The sequence below is a fragment of the Pseudophryne corroboree genome, chromosome 5 (assembly GCF_028390025.1).
Source record: "Pseudophryne corroboree isolate aPseCor3 chromosome 5, aPseCor3.hap2, whole genome shotgun sequence".
NCBI classification, from domain to species: Eukaryota; Metazoa; Chordata; class Amphibia; order Anura; family Myobatrachidae; genus Pseudophryne; species Pseudophryne corroboree.
In genome coordinates this window covers 658983534-658996840 of record NC_086448.1, presented here as the reverse complement: position 1 = coordinate 658996840, position 13307 = coordinate 658983534, and the positions used below count along the sequence as shown (strand labels likewise).

Genomic DNA, 13307 nt, shown 5'->3' with positions numbered 1-13307 from the left:
GAAATTATCTAGCCCATTCTTAAGACAGAGAAGAAGCGTGGAGATGCAACACATGCGCAATAGTGCATTCGGGATCTGGGTCAGAGGTCGCGGCAGTGAAGCAACTCCGGCAGTGCCCAGCAGGTAAACAGAAGGGAGACCGTATGGAGCACTCCCTCTTCCAATAAAAATCATTTTGTAGGGCTTAGAAGGTGCTGTAGATGCCAGCAAGATGTGATACAACTCCTTGAATGTACTGTATAGTCTTGTACATGAGCACAATATCAGGCACAATATAATAACTCACCTTGCCTAAGACCAGCCAGGTCTTCCAGTCTGAAGAAGGAGAATTTTACTTCCTCCCAAATAATGTCACCATGACACACTAACCATTTCTTATGGTGGTGAAAACCAGACCAAATTACAGTGTCACAAAAACAGAAGAGACAGCATGTGCTGGACCTCTGCAATGTCCCTGACATTTTTTTCCTCATTTTTCTTTACTCTTTATTACACTTTTTGTAGACTAGCCAGTAAGACATTTACAGTTTGGTTGTGGTGTGTTGTTTTATTTTCTTGAGAATATTTTTCTTTAGTATACTCTATATATTACTTAAATGACCGTACTTACTTCTAAATGTCTTATTAGAACTGTTAATTTTGTCTGACAGTTTTGAAAGTAAACCCAAGTGATTTAGGTCAACATATTTCCCCTGGTGCATGTGTGTGTGTATGTTTTACAGGAGAATATAGAAAAACCTGCTCTTAAGCTCAAAAAGAGCTTTATGGTTTAAAGGTTTAGATAGCAAGTACAGACAGAGAAGTATTTAAAGCTAAGTGCCTGGAGCCAGGAAAAAATTATCTATAAACAGATGGCCTCTATCAAGAAATGATGCAGGAATCTCCTCACCTCAAAGTGCACTTTGATTGTAAACTGAATCGAATGTAAGATACTAATTTTTCATCAAAGGTGATACCGAAGGCAGCAAAAGTCACTCACTAGCTTAAGCACTGTGGAGCCACTGTAGCTGCAAATCAGAGATCTCAGTGTACAAGTGCAGTAAAACGCTTCATCCATAAGAATTTGTGTTGATTCAAATGATGCTTGGCTGTGAAAAAAAGCAACATTCTTTCTGAATAAACATTTTATATCATACAGTCATCATTGATAAACAGTTTCTTGTGTGCTGTTTACTGATAGAGCCGAACACTCTCTCTTCACACGGCTCCAATGAATTGCTGAAGGGTGTTACACTAAAAAGCTAACAGAATCGTTCACAGCGTCTCTATGCTGAATTGCAGGGTCAGTTGCTCTTTCGCAATAGAAAACCAGCAGTCGGATAAATGGTCCATTTATTTTCTGCTAAATATTCCTCTGGGGGTGGAAAAGTCAAACTTAAAGCAGTGATCTCTTTCATTCTCACCTCAGCTACAGGTCTATCATGTCTAGGGTACTTCAGTTTAAAAAAAAGTTACATTTTGGACTCTTTTAATGAGGACTTGGACAGAAAAAGAAAATGTAAAATATGATGGTGAGATTTCTAAAACTCATTTTACCTGCTGCAAATATAAATTAGAACTCTATTCTGCTGTATATAAGGAAGTCTTTGTAGGCAGAATTGTTGTCCACTTTGTACCATTAATGCATTGGTAGCTTGTATTAGAATTGTAGACTTAAATATATATAGGAGCAGGGTGTGCGGTGTGCTACACCCTGCATCCATTATAAACACACCGATGTGTAGCATACAATGGCAGTGAACTGAAGAGATAGATTTATTATCCTGAGGTTTGTCAAAGCCAATGATTATTGGCAGCTTTGACTGATGGATTTAAAATGGCACCTGTAATAATTGCCAAACCAGGCTTGTTTAGAATTTATTTCTGTTGTTGCTTTAAATCCATTGATAATGTCCTCGATCATCGGTGGTGTCGACAAACCGAAGTTAGTAAATTAACCCTTTGTCTGATTTATTTTCAGACCTTGTAGGAAAGCACAGAAGTGAGAATCCTTTTAAGCTGACCCTAGACAGTGTGACCTAGAGCAGTGGTTCTCAACCTCGGCCCACAAGTACCCCAAACAGTTCATGTTTTCCAGGTCTCCTCACAGGATTGCAAGTGAAATAATTTGCTCCACATGTGGGTCTTTTATAATGTGTCAGTGAGTAATGAATACACCTGTTCAACTGCTAGGTGACCTGGAAAACAAGAACTGTTGGGGGTACTTGAGGACTGAGGTTGAGAACCACTGACCTAGAGTAATTTCTATATATATCTTTTACTTCCATCTTTTTGGTTAAAATACATTTATATGACCCCTCTATTATGTTAACTTTAATTATTAGATCCTCACCCTTTAGCTGAATATTTTGCAGTCACATAAATCTTGTCTCCAAGGGACATATGAAGAAGGCTTCAAACAGTAGATTGTTGGCAGAGGGAGAGCAGAGAAGCAGCTCCCCAGTGCACAGTGGTTAGCAGGGTCCTATATATGTGGTGCTTGCATGTTCTCGCCATGATTGCATGGGTTACTTACATCTAGGGGCAGTGGTTACTCCCACAGTCCAAAAACCTACTTGCAGACTAATTAGCAGCTGACAAAAATTTATAGTAGCTGTGATTTTGTAGAAAGGGTCTAATGGTATGTACACACGGTGAGATATTTTCTTACGATTTTGACTATATAGTTAAAATCGTAAGAAAAGTTAGTGCAGATCGCAAGGTGAAAGTCACCTTGAGATCCCAATGCGATGCCGATGCGCGGTCCCGCGCGGTCGGCATTGCAAGCCTAGATAGACTGTGCAGGCAAGTCAATTTTGACTATCTCATAGAAAAGATAGTCAAAATTGACACTTAGCCAAAATTGCACATAGTATCGCAAGCACGCTCATTATGTGTTTGCGATGCTGACCTAGCCACTGTTGCATAGTGAGAATCGGGGTTAGCCCGAATCTCACAGTGTGTATGCACCATTAGACTGTAAGCTCCAAAACAAGAACTCATGGGAATGATTACAAATATTTCCTCTAAAGTGCTACTTAATATGGAACACTATATGAATACATGGTAATAACCAGTGGCAGCTGTTGCCCATGGGCTGCAGCACAGACTGCACATTGCATGGGGGGGGGGCAGTTAACACATATAAACATACATGTGATGTTACCAGTGCCATTTCTAGTGCCTGCCAGCGATTATACACCCTTGGCTATGAGCATTACCCTTGGCAATGAGCATGGATTCTAGAGCATGAAACCCCAGACAATGAGCATGACATCCAGCGCATGAAACCCCTGGCAGTGAGCATGACACCCAGCACATTAAACCCCTGGCAATGAGCAGGTAATTTAAAAGTAATTAGAAGGTTTACTGTATGACATAATGTGTCGCTGGCATTGCAGTGGATGGCATAATATGGTGCATGGGGCTTAATATAGTGGAATGTTTTTTTGTTTTATTTTTTCCTGTGGTGGCGGAGGTCTGTTGTTGTAGGGTCAAAACTGGGGTGTAAAGTAGTCTTTTCCTGCAAGGCCATGCCCATTTTAGAGAGGCCATGCACCCTCACCGGGAGCACGTACGCAAACATTTTTTTTTAATGTCTATAGAGGGGGCTAATTTTTTTAATGCTCGCACTGGGAGCCAAATTATCTGGAAACACCCCTGTATGTTTCATGTAATATATGTGCTGGCTGTCTTACCCGGGGATCAGCAGCGCCACTGTATTTCACTGGACCGCCGCTGCACAGGACACAGCACTCAGCTTGTCTATCCTCTACATGCCCGCCTTCAGACTCCTGTGAAATTTGCCAGTGTGAGTCTGGCGGCTGAATTATAGAGGAAAGACAAGCTGAGCGCTGTCTCCCATGCTGAGGTGGCTCAATGACACACAGCAGCGCTGCTGATCCCCAGGTAAGACAGCAAGCACATACAGATGCATCCTCATAAATCTAGACTCAATACGCCATGCAGTGCGAGATGCCTGGCGTGAGTGAGCTGTCCAGTGCAACTCTGCTCGCGTCAAACATGTTTTAGTTGCAATGCAATTTGACTAGGACATACCAGGAGACTATGCTGATTCATTTGATATATGACACATATTGTATATCTGCGTGTGACTGAGGCTGTGGAGAAGAACAGAATTTGTATTGGAAAAAAGCTGCAACTGCTACATTGTATCCAAAATGTAATCAGTCGCTGACAGACATACAAGTGCGATGGCATATATCAAATTAATCAGAACAATCTCTTTGTGTGTTCTAGATTCATGTATGGTAAACAAGACGCCCAACACTAGAAGACTCTCCTGTGACCTAGTGTGCCAAGAGGAGTGTCTGCAGCAAAGATGCATGAGGACATATCTGCCCATTACATGTATGTTTATGTGTGTTAACAGCCCCCTCCCCACACACCCATGCAATATGAGGTCTGTGCTGCAGCCCACGGGCAGCAGCCTCCACTGGTAATACGTTTGTTAATTGGTTACCTTCATGCAAGTCATAAAAAGAATACAATAAATTAAAGTAACACCACAAGGACATGCTTTTTTTTTTTTTTTATTGGTCAAAATTAGTCATCAATACATTTTCTTGTCGATTATTGGCTGGAATCAAGTGTGTACTTTGGTGGCTCTGCCCTATATAAAATAAATGAATTCATTAATAGGAGTCACTGCTAAATTCTGATCCTTAGCACACAGCTTTATGAACAAATGCCATGCATTCATCAATGGAGATTTCTGAGGAGCTCAGTAAAAATAAGATTTTAAACCTACTGGTAAATCTTTTTCTCGTAGTCTGTAGAGGATGCTGGGGACTCCGTAAGGACCATGGGGATAGACAGGCTCCGCAGGAGACATGGGCACTTTAAGAAAGACTTTAGGTATGGGTGTGCACTGGCTCCTCCCTCTATGCCCCTCCTCCAGACCTCAGTTAGAGAAACTGTGCCCAGAGGAGACGGACAGTACGAGGAAAGGATTTTAGTTAATCCAAGGGCAAGATTCATACCAGCCACACCAATCACACAGTATAACTTGTGTACTTATTAAACAGTAACAGTATGAAAAAACAACGTAGCATCAGTCCAAAACCGATGAAACTATAACATAACCCTTATGTAAGCAAAACTATATACAAGTCTCGCAGAAGTAGTCCGCACTAGGGACGGGCGCCCAGCATCCTCTATGGACTACGAGAAAAAGATTTACCGGTAGGTTTAAAGTCTTATTTTCTCTTACGTCCTAGAGGATGCTGGGGACTCCGTAAGGACCATGGGGATTATACCAAAGCTCCCAAACAGTCGGGAGAGTGCGGATGACTCTGCAGCACCGATTGAGCAAACAGGAGGTCCTCCTCAGCCAGGGTATCAAACTTATAGAACTTTGCAAAGGTGTTTGAACCCGACCAAGTATCAGCTCGGCATAGCTGTAGTGCCGAGACCCCTCGGGCAGCCGCCCAAGATGAGCCCACCTTCCTAGTGGAATGGGCCTTGACCGAGTTTGTTAACGGCAATCCAGCCGTAGAATGCGCCTTCTGAATCGTGTTACAGATCCAGCGAGCAATAGTCTGCTTTGAAGCAGGGGCGCCAACCTTGTTGGCTGCATATAGGACAAACAGTGCTTCTGTTTTTCTGACTCTAGCCGTTCTGGCCACGTAAATTTTCAAAGCCCTGACTACATCAAGGGACTCGGAATCCAAAGTCCTTGGAAGTTTCTTCCCTGTGTGACTGCTCCCCACCCTCTGAGGCTCGCGTCCGTGGTCACCAGGATCCAGTCCTGAATGCCGAACCTGCGGCCTTCTAAAAGGTGAGCACTCTGCAGCCACCACAGAAGAGACACCCTGGCTCTGGGGGACAGGGTGATCCGCTGATGAATTTGTAGATGTGACCCGGACCACTTGTCCAATAGGTCCCATTGGAAAGTCCTTGCATGGAATCTGCCAAAGGGAATGGCTTCGTATGTTGCCACCATCTTTCCCCGGACTTGAGTGCAATGATGTACTGACACTTGTTTTGGTTTCAATAGGTTCTTGACTAGAGTCATGAGTTCCTGAGCTTTTTCTAACGGAAGAAAAACCCTTTTCTGGTCTGTGTCCAGAATCATGCCCAAGAAGGTAGGAACCAGCTGCGACTTCGGGATGTTGAGAATCCAGCCGTGTTGCTGTAACACCCTCAGGGAAAGTGACACGCTGTTCAGTAACTTCTCTCGTGATCTCGCTTTTATGAGGAGATCGTCCAAGTATGGGATAATTGTGACACCCTGCTTGCGCAGGAGCACCATCATTTCCGCCATTACCTTGGTGAAAATCCTCGGGGCCGTGGAAAGCCCAAACGGCAACGTCTGAAATTGGTAACGACAATCCTGTACCGCAAATCTCAGGTACGCCTGGTGGGGCGGATAAATGGGAACATGAAGTTATGCATCCTTTATGGCCAGAGATACCATAAAATCCCCCCCTTGTAGGCTGGCGATGACCACTCTGAGCGATTCCATCTTGAACTTGAACCCATTTAAATATAGGTTTAGGGATTTTAAATTCAAAATGGGTCTGACCGAACCATCCGTTTTCAGGACTACAAACAGAGTTGAGTAGTAACCCTTCCCTCTTTGAAGCAGGGGAACCTCGACCACCACTTGTTGAAGACACAATTTGCGAATCGCATTTAACACTAACTCCCTTTCTAGGGGAGAAGTCAGTAGAGCCGATTTGAAAAACCGGCGAGGAGGCACCTCTTCGAATTCCAGCTTGTATCCCTGAGAAACAATTTCTATTGCCCAGGGATCCACCTGTGAGTGAACCCAGATGTGGCTGAAAAGTCGAAGACGTGCCCCCACTGGGGCGGACTCCCCCAGCGGAGCCCCAGGGTCAAGCGGTGGATTTTGCAGAGGCCGGGAAGGACTTCTGTTCCTGGGAACTAGCTGTGTTGTGCAGCTTTTTTCCTCTGCCCTTACCTCTGGCAAGAAAGGACGATCCACATACTCTTTTGCTTCTATTTGAACGAAAGGACTGCATTTGATAATGTGTCGCTTTCTTAGTCTGTGAGGGAACATAAGGCAAAAAATTTAATTTACCTGCCGTAGCTGTGGAGACGAGGTCCGAGAGACCTTCCAAAACAATTCCTCACCCTTGTAATGCAAAACCTCCATATGCCTCTTCGAGTCGGCATCACCTGTCCACTGTCGGGTCCATAAGACTCGCCTAGCAGAAATAGACATAGCGTTTATTCTGGAACCCAGTAGACTAATGTCTCTTTGAGCATCTCTCATATATAAGACAGCATCTTTTAAATGCCCTAGGGTCAATAAAATGGTATCCTTATCTAGGGTCTCAATATCCGCTGATAATGAATCTGTCCATGCTGCTACAGCGCTACAAACCCAGGCCGACGCAATCGCCGGTCTGAGTAAAGTACCAGAATGTGTGTAAATGGACTTCAAGGTAACCTCCTGCTTGCAGTCAGCAGGATCCTTGAGGGTAGCCGTATCTTGGGATGGCAGCGCTATCTTTTTTGATAAGCGTGTCAATGCTTTGTCTACCCTAGGGGAGGATTCCCACCGTATCCTGTCCGTTGGCGGGAAAGGATACGCCATAAGAATCCTTTTGGGAATCTGCAGTTTTTTGTCTGGAGATTCCCACGCTTTTTCACACAACTCGTTCAACTCATGTGAGGAGGGAAAAGTTACCTCAGGTTGCTTTCCCTTATACATGTGTACCCTCGTGTCAGGGACAGGGGGTTCCTCCGTGATATGCAAAATATCCTTTATTGCAATAATCATATAACGAATACATTTGGCCACCTTTTGGCTGTAACTTTGCATCATCGTAGTCGACACTGGAGTCAGAATCCGTGTTGGTATCTGTGTCTCCTATTTGGGATAGTGGGCGCTTTTGAGACCCCGAAGGTCCCGGCGACATAGGGACAGACATGGGTTGACTCCCTGACTGTTCCCTAGCTTCAGCTTTGTCTAATCTTTTGTGCAATAAATTGACATTAGCACTTAAAACATTCCACATATCCATCCAGTCAGGTGTCGGCGCTGCCGACAGAGACCTCACATTCATACGATCCCCCTCCTACCTAGGCGAGCCTTCCACCTCAGACATGTCGACACACGTGTACCGACACACCACACACAAAGGGAAATTCTTATCTGAAGACAGTTTCCCCACCAGGCCCTTTGGAGAGACAGAGAGAGAGTATGCCAGCACACACCCCAGCGCTATATGACCCAGGAAAAAACACCAAATGTTTACCCAGTAGCGCCTTTTTATATGTATATGAGCCAATTATGTGCCCCACTCTCTTGAAAACCCTCTGTCACTGTGAGTAAGCAGGGGAGAGTCCGGGGAGCTTCCTCTCAGCGCTGTGCTGTGGAGAAAATGGCGCTGGTGAGTGCTGAGGGAGAAGCCCCGCCCCCTCTGCAGCGGGCTTCTGTCCCGCTCAAAATTCTTAAAAAATTTGTGGGGGCTCTTTATATACATGTACAGTGCCCAGCTGTACATCAGGGTGATCATGCAAGAAAATCCATGAGTTGAAGCAGTTCTCAAGTAAGAATGTTTCACATTTTTTAAAGTCGATGTGGGGACTGATCAACAACCATAAATGTTTAATTGAAGCCTTTGTTGCTCAAGGGAACCACATCAGATACTGAATTCTAGAGGTTCTCATACGGTTTCTGATAAAAAAAAAAAGATAGTTAATGTTGGACCATTTTAATCAATAAATGAATGAACTGTATACCCTTTGTTGTTGTTTGATTTATTGAAGTATATCTATTTTTGTGACTTACTGTAGATGAAGATCTGAACATATTGAGGTGCGGAATATATACAGGACTCTAGCAACTGTGCATCAGTTGAGACCACCTACCGCTGCAGTGGACCTTATATAATAAGGTGAAGCAGCTTTTTGGAATCCGTCTGTGGCATATGTAATATTATTACCAGATACACTAACCGGAGGAGTGGAAAGTACAGCGTTTAGCATTAAATCCTTAAAAGTACTGTATATCCACAAAAATGGTGAGAATGACCTTACAACCGGATTTTAATCGAACATGATAAGTGTGTGATTTTTGTTCATTTTACTCATTCCTCCACAATTTTATATACAGTTTACAGTATGTATATTTTATTATAATCAAATGCAACTGATTGCTTGTGTACTGTATATTAAATAAGATTTCAAGTGAATTACTGTATTGGAAAAATAAAAAAATGTATATCTTCTTTTCTATACACATGGGGGTATATTTACTAACATTCGTAATTTCCGAAAATAGGTCAAAGTTCAATCACGAATGACATCGAGAGTGTAAAACTGCAACTTTTTGAATTTATTACGATGGATTTACTAAGCTGTCGTATTCGTGTTTTTCTTTTCTTCCGATGTCGATGTCATTCGTTTTTTTTTTCCTAATTTTACGGCAGTGATTAGCAAAACACTGCCGTTTTTTTTTTACAATCAATCTCGGCCGGATCTGTGTGATCCGTGCTGGGGTTCTTTTTATTTTTTATTTTTAATTAAACAATGTAAAATCCCCCCAAAAAATGCGTGGGGTCCCCCCTCCTAAGCATAACCAGCCTCGGGCTCTTTGAGCCGATCCTGGTTGCAGAAATATGGGAAAAAAATGACAGGGGTTCCCCCATATTTAAGCAACCAGCATCGGGCTCTGCGCCTGGTCCTGGTCCCAAAAATACGGGGGGAAAAAAGAGTAGGGGTCCCCCGTATTTTTAAAACCAGCACCGGGCTCCACTAGCTGGACAGATAATGCCACAGCCGGGGGTCACTTTTATATAGTGCCCTGCGGCCGTGGCATCAAAAATCCAACTAGTCACCCCTGGCCGGGGTACCATGGGGGAGTGGGGACCCCTTCAATCAAGGGGTCCCCCCCCCCCAGCCACCCAAGGGCCAGGGGTGAAGCCCGAGGCTGTCCCCCCCCATCCAATGGGCTGCGGATGGGAGGGCTGATAGCCTTTGTTGTAAAATAAAAGATATTGTTTTTAGTAGCAGTACTACAAGTCCCAGCAAGCCTCCCCCGCATGCTGGTACTTGGAGAACCACAAGTACCAGCATGCGGCGGAAAAACGGGCCCGCTGGTACCTGTAGTACTACCACTAAAAAAATACCCAAAAAAACACAAGACACACACACCGTGAAAGTATAATTTTATTACATACATACACACATACATACATACTTACCTTATGTTCTCACGCAGGTCGGTCCTCTTCTCCAGTAGAATCCAAGGGGTACCTGTTGAAGAAATTCTACTCACGAGATCCAGGGGTCCAGGCTCCTCGGCAAATCCAGGGATAATCCACGTACTTGAATAAAACAAAAAAACGGTTGCCCGACCACGAACTGAAAGGTGACCCATGTTTGCACATGGGTCACCTTCCCACGAATGCCAGAAACCCACTTTGCCTTCTGGCTAAGTGGGTTTCTTCAGCCAATCAGGGAGTGCCACGTTGTAGCACTCTCCTGATCAGCTGTGTGCTCCTGTACTGAGTGACAGGCAGCACGCGGCAGTGTTACAATGTAGCGCCTATGCGCTACATTGTAACCAATGATGGGAACTTTCTGCTCAGCGGTGACGTCACTTTAGGTCAACCGCAGGGCAGAAAATTCCCATCATTGGTTACAATGTAGCGCATAGGCGCTACATTGTAACACTGCCGTGTGCTGCCTGTCAGTGAGGACAAGAGCACACAGCCGATCAGGAGGGTGCTACAACGTGGCACTCCCTGATTGGCTGAAGAAACCCACTTAGCCAGAAGGCAAAGTGGGTTTCTGGCATTCGTGGGAAGGTGACCCATGTGCAAACATGGGTCACCTTTCAGTTCGTGGTCGGGCAACCGTTTTTTTGTTTTATTCAAGTACGTGGATTATCCCTGGATTTGCCGAGGAGCCTGGACCCCTGGATCTCGTGAGTAGAATTTCTTCAACAGGTACCCCTTGGATTCTACTGGAGAAGAGGACCGACCTGCGTGAGAACATAAGGTAAGTATGTATGTATGTGTGTATGTATGTAATAAAATTATACTTTCACGGTGTGTGTGTCTTGTGTTTTTTTGGGTATTTTTTTAGTGGTAGTACTACAGGTACCAGCGGGCCCGTTTTTCCGCCGCATGCTGGTACTTGTGGTTCTCCAAGTACCAGCATGCGGGGGAGGCTTGCTGGGACTTGTAGTACTGCTACTAAAAACAATATCTTTTATTTTACAACAAAGGCTATCAGCCCTCCCATCCGCAGCCCATTGGATGGGGGGGGACAGCCTCGGGCTTCACCCCTGGCCCTTGGGTGGCTGGGGGGGGGGGACCCCTTGATTGAAGGGGTTCCCACTCCCCCAGGGTACCCCGGCCAGGGGTGACTAGTTGGATTTTTGATGCCACGGCCGCAGGGCGCTGTATAAAAGTGACCCCCGGCTGTGGCATTATCTGTCCAGCTAGTGGAGCCCGGTGCTGGTTTTAAAAATACGGGGGACCCCTACTCTTTTTTCCCCCCGTATTTTTGGGACCAGGACCAGGCGCAGAGCCCGATGCTGGTTGCTTAAATATGGGGGAACCCCTGTCATTTTTTTCACCATATTTCTGCAACCAGGATCGGCTCAAAGAGCCCGAGGCTGGTTATGCTTAGGAGGGGGGACCCCACGCAATTTTTTTTGAAAAAATAAGCACTTTCCCACCCCTTCCCACTGATATACATGCACGGATCTCATGGATCCGTGCATGCCTATCCAATCACGAATAAAAAAAAAAGGTCTGTTTTTTTTTAGCACTTTTTTACGAGTTGTAATTTTTCACGGCAGTGTTTGTTCTTTTTTGGCTTTGCACTTCTTAGTAAATGACCGAGATTCATACTTAAACAGCCGCGTTTTGACCGATGGTGTATTCATTCGTAATTTTTTACCTGAACTTGCAAAAAATTACGAATGCCCTCATCACTGCCGTGATTAGTGTTTAGTAAATTACCGAGATTAACCGAGATGACACTTTGAAGAAAAAACGGCATCTCGGTCAAAATCGGGAGCTTAGTAAATATACCCCATGGTGTTCTGAGATATTATTTCAGCCATGCCAAAATGATATTTTATAAGTAAATGCAGTACCATCAGCTTTTTTCTTATTGGAAGGTCTACTGTACAGCCCCGATACTGGTTGAAAAGATGGATACTGTAGGTCTTGTTGGGATACCATAGTACATTGTAAGCAGTGCAACAGTATTTTTGTAGGAAAATAGGTTCAGGAACTGTGGGCGGGGCAGAGGTGAGCGGTGATGTGGATGGAGCTACCAAAGGGACGGGGGGCATCAATTGGTACATAAACTTTTCTTTTTAAACACATAGAAAAATGAAAGAAAAAGAGGTGCAAGATGGAATTGTCCTTGGGCCCTCACACCCACCCTTATGTTGTATAAACAGGACATGCACACTTTAACAAACCCATCATTTCAGCGAAAGGGTCTGCCACACAACTGTGACTGAAATGACTGGTTGGAAGAACAAATCAATCTCTCCTTGCACAAACTGGCTCTACAGAGGCAAGATGTCCACCTCTTCCTCATCGTCCGATTCCTCTCCCCTTTCACTGTGTACATTTCCCTTCTCACAGAGTATTAATTCGTCCCCACTGGAATCCACCATCTCAGGTCCCTGTGTACTCTCTGGAGGCAATTGCTGGTGAATGTCTCCACGGAGGAATTGATTATAATTCATTTTGATGAACATCATCTTCTCCACATTTTCTGGAAGTATCCTCGTACGCCGATTGCTGACAAGGTGAGCTGCTGCACTAAACACGCTTTCGGAGTACACACTGGGGGGGGGAGGGGGCAACTTAGGTAAAAAAAAGCCAGTTTGTGCAAGGGCCTCCAAATTGCCTCTTTTTCCTGCCAGTATACGTACGGACTGTCTGACGTGCCTACTTGGATGCGGTCACTCATATAATCATCCACCATTCTTTCAATGGTGACAGAATCATATGCAGTGACAGTAGACGACATGTCAGTAATCGTTGGCAGGTCCTTCAGTCCGGACCAGATGTCAGCACTCGCTCCAGACTGCCCTGCATCACCGCCAGCGGGTGGGCTCGGAATTCTTAGCCTTTTCCTCGCCCCCCCAGTTGCGGGAGAATGTGAAGGAGGAGCTGTTGACGGGTCACGTTCCGCTTGACTTGACAATTTTCTCACCAACAGGTCTTTGAACCTCTGCAGACTTGTGTCTGCCAGAAAGAGAGATACAACGTAGGTTTTAAATCTAAGATCGAACACGGTGGCCAAAATGTAGTGCTCTGATTTCAACAGATTGACCACCCGTGAATCCTGTTTAAGCG

At 44.7% G+C, this 13307-nt stretch overlaps 1 long non-coding RNA gene across 1 annotated transcript in view; it reads left to right on the top strand.

Annotated features, from left to right (window-relative positions):
- The window catches only part of LOC134929295 (uncharacterized), a 160985-nt gene extending 151918 nt beyond the window's left edge, over positions 1-9067 (top strand). The window contains exons 3-4 of the long non-coding RNA XR_010178451.1: positions 1-123; positions 8770-9067. This is a non-coding gene — a long non-coding RNA (uncharacterized LOC134929295). The remainder of the gene's footprint in view (positions 124-8769) is intronic.
- Positions 9068-13307: the final 4240 nt, after the last annotated feature.